This window comes from Pyxicephalus adspersus, chromosome 2, assembly GCF_032062135.1.
Source record: "Pyxicephalus adspersus chromosome 2, UCB_Pads_2.0, whole genome shotgun sequence".
Taxonomy (NCBI): domain Eukaryota; kingdom Metazoa; phylum Chordata; class Amphibia; order Anura; family Pyxicephalidae; genus Pyxicephalus; species Pyxicephalus adspersus.
The window spans coordinates 85,931,716-85,947,820 of NC_092859.1; the positions used below are offsets into that span (position 1 = coordinate 85,931,716).

A 16,105-nucleotide genomic window follows, 5' to 3' on the forward strand; every position below is an offset into this window, starting at 1 on the left:
TTGGGCATTATGTACTGTGGGTTCACGCAGTAGAATGCATAACGGAACGCATTGGAGTCCACCAGCCAGTAAGGGAGGAGTCAAACGCAATCAGCTGTACAATTGCTGCATTGATTAGCTTTGTTTTGGGGTCATTTAGGCCATATTTCCTCTTGGGCTCTAGCATCTGGGGGGGGGGGGGGAGGTTGACACACATAGCTCTGTGCTTTGCCCAGGTGTTCTGGCCAGGTTACCGGGTGGTGGCTTTTAAAAAGTGTGCTCATGCTGTTCAAGTGCAAGTTGTTCCAAGTTTGTTTGGGTTTTTGCCTCGTTTCAACTGCTGAGCACACAGTTTGCAGATGACCATAGTGTTGTCATCATTATAGACACTAAAAAATGCCCACACTCGCGAACATCGAACTGAAGCCGAAAGGTGCTCTGGAGCTGGTGCTCGTGGTGGCGGTCCGCGGTTGTTGAGGCACACCTGTGGTGACAGCTGCTGACGATGGATGACTATGACTTGCCTCACTGGTACGTGAAGACTGCAGAGTGTAAGCAGCTTTTACCCTCTTCCTTCTGGCTCAGAGTGTTGGGGTGAAAAGTAAGATGAAGCCTGTGAACTGACTATCTTCGTCAGTTGACTAAAACAACTGTGTGTCTTCAAGGAATGCGTCCAGCTCTGCCTTTCCAACCCCTTGGTGGGACTCCTCTACGTACTCATGAACATTCTTCTCTACACGACACTTTCCAGCCGAGGAGGAAGAAGTAGGAGGTGGAGGTGTATCAGGGACTATAGTTTGGGACCCCTGTGAGGCCTTTGTTTGGGACTGGGAGGAAGAGAGGGTGCAATCACCTGACCCAGGGTGGGTCATGTACTCTACTACCTGTTGTTCAAGGCGCAATAATAATGGATGCACAACATCACCAGCAGCGCTAAAATGTCCAAGGTCCAGCTGGCTTATTGTTCTCGCGTCTGCAGTTAAAAACCCAACACATTCTGTTTTCCATGCCACCCCTGACAAAGCTGCCCCTTCCTCTTTGGCTTGACATAGTTAAAATGTTTGTGTGGCTTTACACCCTGCAAAATACTTTTGAGTTAATATGCTTCACAAAGTGTAAACTATTACAGTAAGCTGATTTTTTTGGGGGGGGGTTTACACAAAAAATGCAAGTGCGCTGTGTGTGTTGTATGCGGCACTTTCCTTCAGCGGTGACACTGACTGTCTCTCGGTACAAGTGTGATGGTGTGCACGCCGTCTGGGTACTCTGGCTCTGGCTGCCTGCATGTAACACACTTACTGACTACAGGACAGGAGCAATACAGTACAATATACAACTATCTATCTGACTAACAGTGAAACACTCTACCTATCTGAGTGGGGTACATTACAGGACTAAAGCAACAGTACAATACAACTATCTATCTGACTAATAGTGAAACAGTCTAACTATCTAACTGCAGCAATTCAATCAAGCAAGTAGGAATTCTTACTGCAGAAGTATTTTTGAAATTTATACCTCAATATATCACCAGGAAAGACATTGCATAAGGGCTTTGTATGCCCGCATTTGGGACAAGTGGACTGATTGAAACCTCTCTAGATGCCCCCCCTTTGTGCTCACTGGTACATTTAGTACAGAAGTTATCTGGAACTAATCCCTTTGCAGGACAAGTGGACTGATTGAAACCTCTCTAGATGCCCCCCCTTTGTGCTCACTGGTACATTTAGTACAGAAGTTATCTGGAACTAATCCCTTTGCATCGACATAGACAAATAAACTATATGTGCCCTGTTGTACTTCTTATGAAGGGCCTAAGCAATGAGTCCTATCTTTGAGAGATGTAATGTGTTTGTTATTAATATTTTAAAATTTCCATGTTTCCATAAAAATGTTTTATTAATAATGATTTTTGTTTTCTTTTCAACTATGCAGAGCTCTTCCAGCATTTCTGTGTATTATGTCATTTTGAAAATACAAACATAAAAAGGATTAATGAGTATAAAACATGCAACTGAATCTCATAGCTCAGGCATGCACTGTAAACACAAACTAAAAAGTAATGGTATCCAAATCAGGAAATCATGAATGATACAGGTACTTAACGAGTATTGAATCCTTGTGTGTTAACAGTAAAATATTTATTGACACTGATCATCTCTATAAAGTGTTGCTTACTAAAATAAATAAATAAATAAATCAGTGGACATTATTGGCCAATATTGACCCATCTGCTGCAAAAACCAATTTAGAGCTAAGAAGTTTTATGTGCTTCATATTTGCCCAGGATCCCATTTTCTAAATCTGTCCCTGTTCAGGGGATTTGCTTGCCTTATAAACTTTTATATTATCACAGGGTTACTTTATTCTAATCAATTTATCTACCGGTACTTATGTAAATGTTGGCCCCAATTATTATTTTTACAGCAGTTCTGATATTAGATTGAATTCCAGGGGAACAGAAGAATTAAACGGATGCTTTGTATTTACCCCTGGTAGACTTTTAAATTAGGTCTGTACATATGTTCCATATATGTAGAATCATGTAAGATCTATAATGCCTAAACATTCAAGGTGTCCAAAGCTAATACAGCCAGACTACCAAGTAAACACTGTTATGATTAAAACTGTACACAAGATATTAGATTGCTCCTGCATATGTGCACAGTACTGCTTTATTGTATTTTGGCTAATCATAACCAATGTCTCAGTTTCTCCTCTTCTACTTCTATTACATTTAAAATCTCTCATACTCTGTGCTCATGTGTATGTATCCTTGGTTTTACTGTTTGTTCTTTGTCCCAGAAAATCCCCATCTTTTTGTCTAGAAAAGCACTATTCACATATATTTTTATAAGTTGCAGTACATTGCGGGTGAGTGTTGGTTTGAACAATGGCTGGGGAATCCTCTCTGAATTGTTTTGTGCTTTACCATGCCCATGTCCAGCTTTATCTTTTTCCTAGTTTTAAACAGATCGAGTTGTCTTCTATTGTTTCTTTGGTGCAGTTACACAGTGAAGGTCCTTAGCTGGCTTGCAAAGGTGATATGTTTGTACTTTTAAGGATGAAAGGACTGTCTCTTTTTCTACATTACTATATATTTTTATAACTGGAAATTCAGGGTACCATATCTATCAGAAGTGCCTTCATGTGGCATTGTGACTTCCTCATGTGTTTGCAAATACATTAAATAAAAACACCTTTTTAACCTTAGTATTTTCAAGAATTTTTTTGCTAGCTTGTTTAGAAGTGTGCTGGGAACCCCCTTTGTACTGTCCTGTGCATTCCAGATGCACGTTACACAAGTTATATGTGATTAATTCAATAACACATAATTCCTATATATGAACCTTCAATGAAAATTGTTTTCTGTATCCAGCATTGCCATCCTGTGTGCTTTGCATGTATTGATTGATATATTCTGTTTACTTTAGAAAAAGTATCTTAATAAGTATGGAAAGTTTTTAAACTAAATGTGTTTCCTAAAAACTCCTGATACTGCAGGGGTCGGTGCTTTTTTTGAATATGGAATTCGTGGACAAGGGAAGCTAGTTCTGAATGATTAATGATTTGCAGTTTCTTGCTTCACCCAAATCAATGTAAGTGTTAAAGAAATGAAGTCGAAACATTTTACCTTGAATTTAAAAATGTTTATTTTGATTTATTCAAATATGTATATTTGTTATACTTATAATATAATATTTATAATATTTGTTTGTTAAAAATTTCTTATGCTTTTACAGTTGTGAAATTATAAAGTGGACCATGATCATCTTTATGTTCCTACTTGTCTTATATAGATAGTGATAACTTCCTTTTATCTTCATATACTTTCTATAGCAGGGGGGACAATACACATTAAATCATTTAGGCTACATACACATGTCAGATGATTATTGCCTAAGATTTTATGTTTGTCTTTGGGGAAAAATCAGACATGTGTACTTGACGTCGTTCATCAATCTGCCAAATCAGATTCCATAAATCGGAAACTTTAGGTGCATTCCAAAGGAGAAGTAAACAGCAGGTATCTTATTAAACATCCTTCCCCCTCCCCTCTCCATAGAACAGAGTGACGCTGCATGAACAGCACTTGTTCGTCTGTCCCTGGAAATGATCATGAAAAATAATTTTCAGCAATAATCATCTTACATCTATCTGATGTCAGTACTAAAGTAATCATAACATGTCTTTTTGCAGAAAGATAACACTAACATACAATCACAGTTAATGATCATCATTAGATGTATTGTGGATGATATTAAGTTATGTAGTCATGTCATGTGATACTGTGCCAGTATATCCATAAATCACCTGTTAATTATTATTAACTTTTATTTATATAGCGTCCACATTATACACAGTGCTTTACAAAGTCCATAGTCATATCACTAACTCTTCCTCGAAGGGGCTCACAATCTAATGTACTTACCATAGTTGTATGTCATTAACATGGTATATGGACAACTTTGAGGGAAAAGTTAAATAACCTAACTGCATGTGTTTGGAATGGGGTAGGAAACTGGAGTGCCCAGCGGAAAACCGCCTACATACAAACTCCTTGCGTGATTCGAACCTGAGCCCTAGGCAATAGTGCTATCCATTGAGCCAACCAGGCTGCCATGTGTATAGTGTAATGAGTACATACCATGGAATATACTAAACAGAAACATGCATTGTTCTGAAATTGATGTGGTTTGCACAAATGTTTTACCTTTTTAAATGATAATTGTATAAAGATATTACATATTGATAAGAATTTCTCTATCTATTATCTAACTGTATGGTAAGATAATATCAGTCTGCCTGTGATAATACTGCGTGGACTGTGTTAAAATAGCAGTATTTCCTGTGATGTATCGGCTAGAGTGATCTATCTTTCCATTAAACATCAGTAAGTGTGGTTTATGTTCTTGAAAGTAACTTCCCACATATGAAATGCGCTAGATGTCATTCACACTTTAATGTGGCTGATGAAGTTGAGGAAGGATTTAATGTTATAAATGGTCATTGCAGCATCAAAGGGCTTTCTGTGGGGTAAAAATAGCAAATATGGTTTTTCTACAGTATTTACTGGGAATACCCATGTCATTGAAAGTAAAGGATACCCTAAAGTGGTAAAAGTTCAATTTAATGTTAGATTTTTTTTTTCTTTAACAGGTACCAGGTTTTTAGTATAAGAAAGCTATTGTGAAGCTGCGTTTATGTTTAAGTTTTGTACATTATGGTGGTAAAAGAAAAGACAAAAAATGTCAGTGTCTACAAGGATACATACAGTCATGAGAAAAAGAAAGTTAGGACTTTCCAAACTGATCCACTTCTTATCAGGTTCCAAAATTATATAAATCAAACCTCAGGTGCAAAACAACCCACAACTGATTCTACTGTGTCATTATTTATTTACCAAAAATGCAGCCAAAATCAGTCATGTGTGAAAAACACCCCATGATTCAGTAGCCTTTAGAACCGCCTTTAGCAGTAAATAAGCCTTTTCCGAATGATTTTATCAGTCACTCACATCATTATAGAGGAATTTAGGTTATGTTTCTTACATTGTCAAGTTCTTGCATTTTTGCCACAACATTTTGATCGAGTTGAGATCTGCACTTTGGGCCATTGCATTTCACTTTCATTACATTGAAATTGATTCTTTTCTTTCTGTGTTTTGGGATCATTGTCCTCTTGTACGACAAGTTTCATTCACATTTGACTCTAAAATACGTAGTGAACAGAGACTGACAGACTTTGGCTGACTCATTTGGCCTAATTTATTAAAGCTCTCGAAGACTGGAGAACCCAGTGGTTAGAACTCTGGCCTGCAGAGCTAGGTCCCAGGTTTAAATCTCAGCCAGGAAACTATCTGCATAAAGTTTGCATGTTCTACCTGTGTTTGAAGGAGTTTCCTCCCACATTCCATAAACATGCAGTTAGGGTAATTGGCTTCCCCACAAAATTGAACTTAGCCTGTAAAGACATATGGCTTTAGCTCGTGACATGACTATGGGCTTTGTACAGCGCTGCGTAATGTCAGTCCTAAATAAATACTGTATAGGAATAATAACATGGTAACTGAGTAAAATCTGAAATGTAGCTCTTTTTTTGCACAGCATTGCACACTTGCTTGGATGTCCACTCTGGGAAAAATAAGCAGCACATTGTTGTTACCAACCCTCCCAATTTCTAGTGGTAAAGTGTGAAGGGGTACTTAATTTTTCACACACAGCTTCATCTGAGGTGGTAGTTACCTAATGTTAAGACCTGCTAAGACGATTTTCTATGTCCTATCCCTATGAGCATGAGTGTATATGTAGATAGCATTTTAAAATTATAAGATATTTGGCCACGACATAAAAGTATAATAAATCATGGTCTAGTTAAACATACTGGGCCTGATTTAATAAAGCTTTTCAAGGCTGGGGATGATAAACTTTCATCAGTGAAGCTGGGTGATCCACCAAACCTGGAATGGATTTGGTCCAGGATTTAAAACATTTGCTAACAAATAGCAAATCCATTCCAGGTTTGGTGGATCACCCAGGTTCACTGATGCAAGTGTATCCTCTCCAGCCTTGGAGGGCTTTATTAAATAAAGCCCACTGTAACAAGTAATGAGCCAAATAAATATATCTCAAATTTCCAACAAGCACCAATAAATGTTATCTATTTAAAAATAATTTAGTAATTAGTGTAATTTAGTGTAAGTTAATGAATTTTTCCTGATATCAGATGACTAATATTCTATGATGTATTAAACCAATTGGAGATCTAAAGTATTGCTTTAGAACTGTGGGGAGAAGGCTAGAGCACAGCAAAAAGTTTTTAAAAGGTTTTATAACTTTAGTTTTCCCCATATTTTTTGTCTATTTCTCAGGCTAAAATAAATAAAAAGTCCAAGAAGGGTATTTATTAAAATAGTGCACCAAGTGTCCTTAAAAGGAAAAATAGATATTTAGGTGTGCAAATTAGGCATAGAGTTACTTTTTTATTCACTGCCAGCTAAGGGCTGATTTTGGTTGGTAACAGTTATTAATATAAATTGTGCACACTTAGTAAAGTGACCATTTACTTAGTGCTTTCAATCAGCTGTGACTGCAGATGAACTCTCAATGAAGAAACTACATTGAGAGGTCATCTGCAGTTCCACTGCGATCCCGGGGCACTAGAGGTTAATTAAGGGCACGGGAGTGCTTCCAGTCAGCTTTGACTGCGGATGAACTCCCAATGGAGCCCGGTGACCTTGGGAACTGAACTGCAGATGAACTCTCAATGTAGAAACTCCATTAGGAGTTCATCTGCAGTTCCATTGCGATCCTGGGGCACTAGAGGTTAATTACCCTCTAGTTGCCCGGGGATCCCAAACAGGAGAATTCCCAGGGATGCAAGAATGAATGCCTTGAGAATCCAATGCAAACCCGGAGCACTAGAGGTTAATTAACCTCTAGTGACTGGCGATCGCAAACAGGAGGCTTCCCTTGCAGCCCTGGGAGTCCTGTTTGCGATCCCTGAGCACTGGAGAGCATTAATAAATCTGGCCTATCATCTCCAGTTCATGCAAATCTTTACCTGCATGCATACACAAAATCTGTGTGCCCTGCGGCAAAGTTGACACACTGTAACTGGTTTTGCCCATTTTCTAAGTCTGGTTCAGTGTACAAATTTTGGCCGTCAGCTGCCCTACCAAAAATGTGCTGTATATTCATTATGAGCCTGAAATACTTGATTTTTAGAAGTATATTGCAGGACACTATTTTTGTATACTGCACATATATGACAATAATTGTATTTGATATGTTTGTCTGCTATAAAATATTTTACAATAATGATTTATTTGATAAATATTGTATTTGTTTATTTAGTTTGTTTGCTAGTTAGTTTTTTTCTACATTTTAAATTTAATTTGTGTAGAGCTTAGATTTTGCCTATAGATGTAAGGCAAAATAGCCACTAGATGGAGACAGAGTGTATGTTTAAACTATGTATGGCGCCAATGAATATCTATTTTTTAAATACCTTATGATAATATACAATATGTGTAAATTACCAAGTCAACAGTTTTGATCCAGGTTTAGACTCAGGGACCACGGAAAGATTTAAAGTGTTAATCCTCTGCTTTCTAAATATGCCTTTATTAATAATAATTACAGCAAGAATTTGTTTTTTTTGTGGTCTTTAGAATATTTAGGTGTTAAAGAATTCTAGACAAAATGTTTTTAGTGGGCTACAGCGATTTTTATAAGTTGAAACAATTGTAAATTGTTATTTCCTGTCTCTTAAGCAACAGGCAGTGAAGGAATATGTCCTTATTTTCTGTGTATTTGCCCCTGCCAGACACTACAGTAAGTAGAAATGTAAAAAGGATACAGGCAGCAATACAAACATTTTGTAACAAAATGATGGGGACTCTTTTAAGGACCCTATTGCCTAATGTTTCCTTTATGTCCTTCTCTTCTTTTAGGACACATCTTTGAAAACCCGACATCAGTTCAATCCCTTACAATTATATCCATTTGTAATGATGTGGTGGGGTAGACTTTCAGCTTTTTATTATTCATAGATGGATTGGTTAGGTGAATTTAGTGAATTTGATGGTCTTTGTCTGGTTTTCACAGCTTTTTATGTATAAGAAGGACGTCATCTATGAATCCTGATAATTAACTGCATAACTATAGATCTGACTGATCTGCACATATTCAGGCAAACTGGCAATATGTGATTTGCTAAAAAATATATAATTCACCCAGTTTGCCATAAATCTTTTTGCTCCTATTTTCCACTCTCTCCCCACCTTTGCTTGAAATATTCTAGTTCAGTGGTCACCAACTGGTGGTCTGCAAGAAAATTTTGGTGGTCCGCAGCTGTGGCCGGTGCACCCCCGAGCGAGATCAGGAGAGGGACCCAGCTGGGAGGGCGCATCAGCCACAGCCATGGACCATGTCCCCTGTACTGATCGCAGGCTCAGGGCAGTGGGCTGGTTCTGGCATCATGACTTTCCTCTGGAGGACGCTTCTGGTCTGGAGCCAGTAAATTTAGTGGTCCGTGGGTCCGAAAACGTTGACGACCACTGTTCTAGTTATCTGACATAACTCAGCAAAATAAGATCTTCTACCCTCAGAAATACCCCTGTTGATAAATTTTGCATTTTGTAGGCCTCCAAAAATTTTAACGATGGTTTTAGCTGATATTACTTGCCCTTGAAATACAGACAGTCCTTGAGTTACGAATATCTGATTTACAATAACTTACAAATGGAGTCTGTAAAGCAGGGGATCTGCTGCATTTGCTACAGGAGCTGCAGCCAAAGAAAACACTGATGACAAAAGGTGCCACCTTCACAGCAACCACTGTAATATACATCATAGTACAACATAGTACATACATATATACTCACTGAAGCCGAAATGGCAAAGTTAGAGGAACAAGATCCTGATACAGAGAGGTTTATGGTACAGTTACTGAAGGCCTGAGATACTACTGGGGGATTTATGATGAGCAGCAGAATCAGACCCTGACACTTTAATACCAGTCCCATCGTCTCTAAGTCCATCAGCTTCTACCAAGACTGTATAAGGTTGTATTGCTGTTTATGCATTTACAAAAAGTTAAGTACATAAAGAAAGGTAAAAATAAGTAATATGTTAGCATAATCATCATTTCAAGTTCTATTTAATACAAAAAATGTACCTGTTCCAACTTACATACAAATTCAACTTAAGGACAAACCTACAGAACCTTCTTGTACGTAACCAGGGGACTGCCTGTAAAAATCTTATATGACACAACCTCACCACTATTCTCAAATTGTTGCAACCAACTTTGTCTGCCTAAGAGTAATGGACAACAAAAAATTTGTGTCACAAAAAAATATAACCTCCCTATAAAGCCATTAAAATTATTTTGATCCCTAAATCTGCTTTTAAGTTCCAGAGCATTTATTTATTACCGTTAGTGTTTTTAGCCTATGCCTCATTATACTAATGTTTAGGGGATACAGACAGGGGTTTTAGTATGGAAGCAAATTTGGATACATATACTTTTATTGCTTTGATCTTTGTTGGGAAAAATTTTTAACAATTAAATTGCATAGAAAAATGCTTTTTTGTTATTTTGTTCAAAAATTCAGCAAATTCTGATGAATGAATTACGATAACATTCCTGCAACATTTTTTGCATGTAGTGGAATGGTAGGTTACAAAAGACCATGGTCTCTAACAGTCATTTGTTCCACCCTCCTTTGCATTAAAGTGGAAATAAATGTAAAAAGTAAAGGGCAGTTTACTTATTCCAGAAAGGGACAAAGAAAAAAAAAGTTACATGCTAGGAACTTTGATGACTCCCTAATGAATTTATAATCATTATTTTCTATCAGAAGGTTAATGTTACATGTCTGTGATTCTGGCTTCTTTGGGTTGCCCCAGTCTCCCTCCCCTTCTTTCTGCCTTATCTCTGTGCCTCCACTCCCCGTATTCTAGCTAGCCCGCTGGCTTTTCCACTTTTCTCCCCTGTTTTGGGATCAATGCTTATTTATCTCCTGTCTGCCTCATAATTTATTTGCTCTGGTTCTTTTTCATTGCTTTCTCTGTCTTTCTGATTTTACTTTCATTTGCCTAGATGATGTGTTGGGGACCTGAAAATCCCCTAAATTAGGCATAACCCTTGGGTTATAATCGTGCCAGTTCTTCTTCAGAATTAAGTGGGATTGTACTGCCTTTAGGTATTTTTAGCAATAGGATGATAAATTCTGATTTTGGTACTTCCATGCAATGTATTAATTTGTTTTTACCCTGCTCCTGTTTTCAGTCTTTACTATAATGCGTGCACATGCATCTCAGTGTACAAACTCAGCAAAGCTGCTTGCCAGGAATGAATAAATTCCAATGTGAATGCGCAGGAGTAATTTCTACCTGGCCAATCGGAATAACCAAAGATCACGGATGATGATGCCGGTGCCTGTAACTTAAATTTTATCTTTAATTTTGCTATAGTTGTACTGTAATATAGTACACTACTACTAGATTTTGTTTTGCCGCAAATGGCTCATAATTGATTGCTCATTAACAGATAATTTAGTAGTTAGGTAGGCTGTATATATAGGCTGCTCAAGTGTGATCTCTAGGCATGCATGCTGTGTTTGTTGCAAAATAATACACTGTGTGTAATATAATTTTTCTTGAACATTTCATGCTTTTGTGGGCTAGTGTACATTTTTACAGTGGGATAGCCTTTATAGCAGCAATTATGCAACACACTTCATATATGCAAATTTTGTTTTTTCATTAAGGCCACAAACCTATTTGGATAATGTGCGCTGGTATCTATTATCTTTTATTTTTAATGTGCACATGATGGATCACCAAGAAAGTATAACTTTCTGTTTTCATGAAGGTTGTCTACAAACGAACCAATCAAACTGTATGGAATACTGTATATATGGCATATTATGGCATTTTTACACTTATACAGGCTACATGTCAGCGAGTCATAGCCCATTGTGATATATACAATTTGCAAATGAAATTGCTCCTTATTCAAAATAATCTGGGTCCCTAGTACTTTTCGTAACAATGAACAAGAAGTAGGAGTTTATTTGGATGTTTGTGAACTCCCAATTAAGGACTTTACGGTCGAAAACATTGTTAATTAGTCAAAAGCAATAAATGGCAACTATTAGCCCTCAGTGCACCTTTGTAGTTATTAAAGACTATCTGGAGACTGTTTAGGTGCATGCAGATGAAAGAAAGATCTGTTCATAGCCCTTCACCAGTGTTTCTTCCTTTATAACATGATGGAACCATTGAAATAACTTTTAGGTCTTCAGGAAACCCATTTCATAATTACTATATCTTCAGCTCACAGTACATTGGTGTGGTGGTCAGTAGGAAGAATGCTTCCCACATTGCTGGCCATTGGGAAGAATGTCAGCCTTTTAGATAACCAAAAAGATCCAAGACCAAAAAGAAAAACAAAGCGCATATGGTACATAGCATATATTTTTATTCATTCACACTGCAAACTACAATGTTAAAAGCATTATAAATTATTCAAGTATTTCAAGTTTTCAGGCATTACCAAAAATTTTACAATAAATAATACAAATCATTTAATATAGTTTTAAATGCAATAATTAAGAATAAATAGGCATGGTTTACTATTTAAAATATCAAAATACATTTTATATTATAGGCAACACGTATCAGAAAACATACCATAATGTTCCATTTCATTTAAAATACCAATAGATAATTAAATAATAAATACAATTGAGTCTACTATTTATAATCAATACGTTCAGTAAGCTATAATAAATAATTTAGTTATTATATAATATTTTAATCATAATTTCATGGATAAATAAAAAAAGGTTTTTTTTAATTCATATGAAAGTCATACATTTACAAGTGCAACATACTATTTTCTTTACCTGTCTTTAAGAAATAATTCTATATTTAAAGTCGACTAAATAGTCTGTTTTGCTTTGTACAATGTGGGGATAGGATAGTGCCTCCTTAGGATTTTTTTGCTGTCTGTGCAGTGACACTAACAGTTCAATGGAAATTTGGCCAAATTTAATTAAGCTCACTATGTCTGGAGAGGATACATTTTCATCAGTGAAGCTGGGTGATCCAGCAAACCTGGACTGGATCTGGTCCATTATTCAAAACATGTGCTAGCAAATAGCAAATGACTTTGAAGAAATGTATTACAAGTTTGCTGGATCATCCAGCTTCACTGATATAAGTGTATCCTCCCCAGCCATGTTGAGCTTTAATAAATCCGGCCCAATGACCAAACACGTTTAGTATAGTAGGAAAACAGTAGAACCTCAGATCTCCAATCACAAAGATGTCAATGAGACAGACAGTGACAGCAAATCTTCCTATTAGAGTCACAGACAGCAATAAAAACAGTGTTTAGTTTGTAATCTTTCCCCACTCTATTCAAAACTTTTTAAAAAGTTGTCACAGTGTTGCCATAATAAACTTGATTGTGATATATAATGACTTTTTTCTGAATGTTACATGTTACATGTTTATCTTTAAAAAAGCTATAGAAATTAGCTTATATGAGCAATAAATATGTAAAAATAATATTGAAAATAAATATAAGATCTATTACTCCTGTATTTGTTTAAATAAAATTTTCATGTTATATAGTTGCTTCAAGTATTTCAAATGACAATGTGTTTGATATAAATTATATGTCACTATAAAGTGACAATGTTTGTAGAGTTTAAAACAATGTACTGAAAATATATTACAACATCTAAGTCTTTATGTTGTAGACAAATTCATGGATCCAGAGCAGCAGGTTACCCAATTCATTAACAGCTTTATATTGTGTCTTTATCTTCTGCGCAGTCTTGACCTGTAAAAATCAATTTAAAAAAAAGATCCTTAAAATCACCCTGCATGCAGCTCCTGTGGTATATTTGTGGTATATTGCTATTTGTTCTGAACAGCACCAGAAAACGGGTTTACAGTGTCCATCACCCTGCCTGCCCTATTTTCACTGCAATGCGTATTTGTGAATGAATACATTAGGTGCAGTAATGCCATGACCCAAAGAAGTACAGATAAGCTTTTTCATAAAGGACCCTTAAGATTAATATAATATAATATGGACTGTAATATTTCTTTTTTAGGATATACACATATACATATATTCTTCCATACACTCACCCCAGTTAACTTCTCTCTGAGTTCTTTCATGTTCTGTGTTTCTTCAGTTGAATCACAGTTAGTGGACGGCTGTTTAGAACAAAACAATCTGTTAAAGTATGTTTCCATTTATTTCATGTTTCAGTTTTATGTTTCATTTCTGGTAACAGATTCATCACTTTATAATTCACATACAATTTGGGCTGATGTCAAAAGTGAAAACTTTACTTAATAGTTGGAGTCCAGAACAGATATATTTCCCCCGGCAGCAATCATTTTATGATACCCACATCCTTTTAGATTCCTCAGGTACACATAGAAAACCTAAAAAATTCTACACTGCATTTTGATGATGGTTTACTGCTATATCTTTAAATTCTTGTGTGTTAGTATTTCGAGTTATTTCTAAGTTACATACAGACACCTTATGACGCTGTGTTCATCTCAGGAGAAAATCTAACGGACAAAGGTCCCCTGATGTCCTTTATCAAAATAATTTAAAAAAATGTTAACATTTCCTACCAAGTACACGAGATTGAAATCAAAACTCCTAATCTATATCTTTATTAAGGCCAGCACCCCAGAAAGTACTGAAAGCAACAGATTAAGAAAGACACAACTATGACCGCCTTTGCATCAACACTGTACAAGTTTCTTTAAATGCAGCTAGTGCAATATCAGTAAATACTTTTATCAATTTTCTGATTAGAAGCTTTTTTATAGCATTTTGCTACAAGAGACATTTATGTACAAGGCATTTACAGTATCTCCCTTATTCTGATCAACAATTCAATATGTCAAAAAAGAAATACACAATTTGCTGAAGAAAGAAGTAAGTTGAAATAAATAACACTAGTGACTACAGAAATACTTAAAACAGGTCACATAAATAACTTCAAAAGAGGAAATCCTTTTCATCTGCAACTTTTGTTGACAGTATTATTGAAAGTGTGACTGAAAGAAAAAGAAACTGAAATTCTCTAAATCATGCTACCACGGACTACAATGATACGGCCTTTTTACAACAATGCAGTCATTGTTACAAAAAGTAAAACATGTACACTTTAAACGAATAAATACTGCTAAATAGTTCTGAAAGGATCCAATGAGTAACTGTGTGCTTTCCAGTAGCATAATTTAATAAGTAAATTAATATTTGTTTACATATCTCTAACAATGTGCTTAAAACCTGTTTAAACTTGGAAATTAGGATTGCATATAACTAAAAAAAGTTAGACCGCTCTATAAATATCTGCTCTATTTGTGACTATTCTTTGCACCCCAATATTTGCAAAGAGCATCACAAAAAGATATGTATACAACTCAATGTGAGTTGTTCATCTTAGGTTCTGCTGAAAAATTCCTGGTTACTGGTCCAGTTAGGGGAACCAACAGAAGATGGGGTCAACTTTAGATTATTTATTGGTATGTTTTGCTTTTGCCTGCAAGGCATCTATTTTTTGATGATTCCAATATCCACTTTTTGTGCTAGGTAAGTTGGATATGGTGTCCCTCAGTACCTATGCCCCCGTGGCTCTCCTGACTCTTCCTTTCTGCTGTTTATGTGATAAGGTCTTGTTTTAGAGCAAGTGACATTACACTTCATATTAATACCTTATTTTTTTCTAAAGAAGTAGAGCACAGTAATTCACTATCTTTTTATAATAAAAAACATTTTATAGCCACTTTTACACTTACATAGGTCCCACCTCCCATTTCCTATACTAATTAGTGATCAAATCAAGTAAGACACCATATAATTTTTCTTTTGGTTAAAAAAGCAAAGTCATATTGTTTTTAAAACATATAAAAGTAACTATTGTAGCAGTTTTGCCTTTAATAACTAACGCCTGGCTGTATTATATTAAGTCATTTAAAATTTAAGCCCCAAAAATAATATTTGTAAGTAATTTGCTGAATTATGTACACCTACATGTTTAACAAATTAGAAATACCTATATATTGACACCTCACCATGCCCTAGAGTTCCTGTTTCACATCACACTATAGTGTATTTCCCTATAGTGAAAGTGACAGACAGAAATGTGTTATAACAACTTTGATGGGTTCAAAAAACTTTTTAAAATCCTTTCTTTCAGTTTTTAAAGATAATTTAAAAAACAGATTAATTTGACTTACACACAACTTCAGCCAGTCTTGAAAAATTTTGAAGTCAGTATCAATGCCACGTTTCTTGGCTTCAGCTGAGATTTTGTGTTCAGAGAAGACCTTCTCTACATAGAACGAGAGTAGATGACTTCGGGTGCTGCAGTTTTTCTGTATGGGAGAAATTGCAAAGCATTAAAAACAATTTTTGGGTTGAATTTGCATATATCAAAATTGGTTTATTTTTTAATTTGCTTACCATAAAGTCCTCCTTCAGTGTGTTAGTCAACAGTTTTACAGATGAGTTCTTATCCTGTTACAAAACAAAATAAAAAAATCAGCTTATTACATAATGCAAGTTTATT

The 16,105-nt window shown here is 35.9% G+C and overlaps 1 long non-coding RNA gene across 1 annotated transcript; it reads right to left on the reverse strand.

The window, feature by feature from the left end:
- Nucleotides 1-13,653: 13,653 nt before the first annotated feature.
- LOC140322096 (uncharacterized) lies at nt 13,654-16,105 on the reverse strand. Its single transcript, XR_011919133.1, has 3 exons — nt 16,000-16,105; nt 15,774-15,911; nt 13,654-13,724 (listed from the first exon to the last, which is right to left on the reverse strand). It is a non-coding gene; the product is annotated as an uncharacterized lncRNA (long non-coding RNA).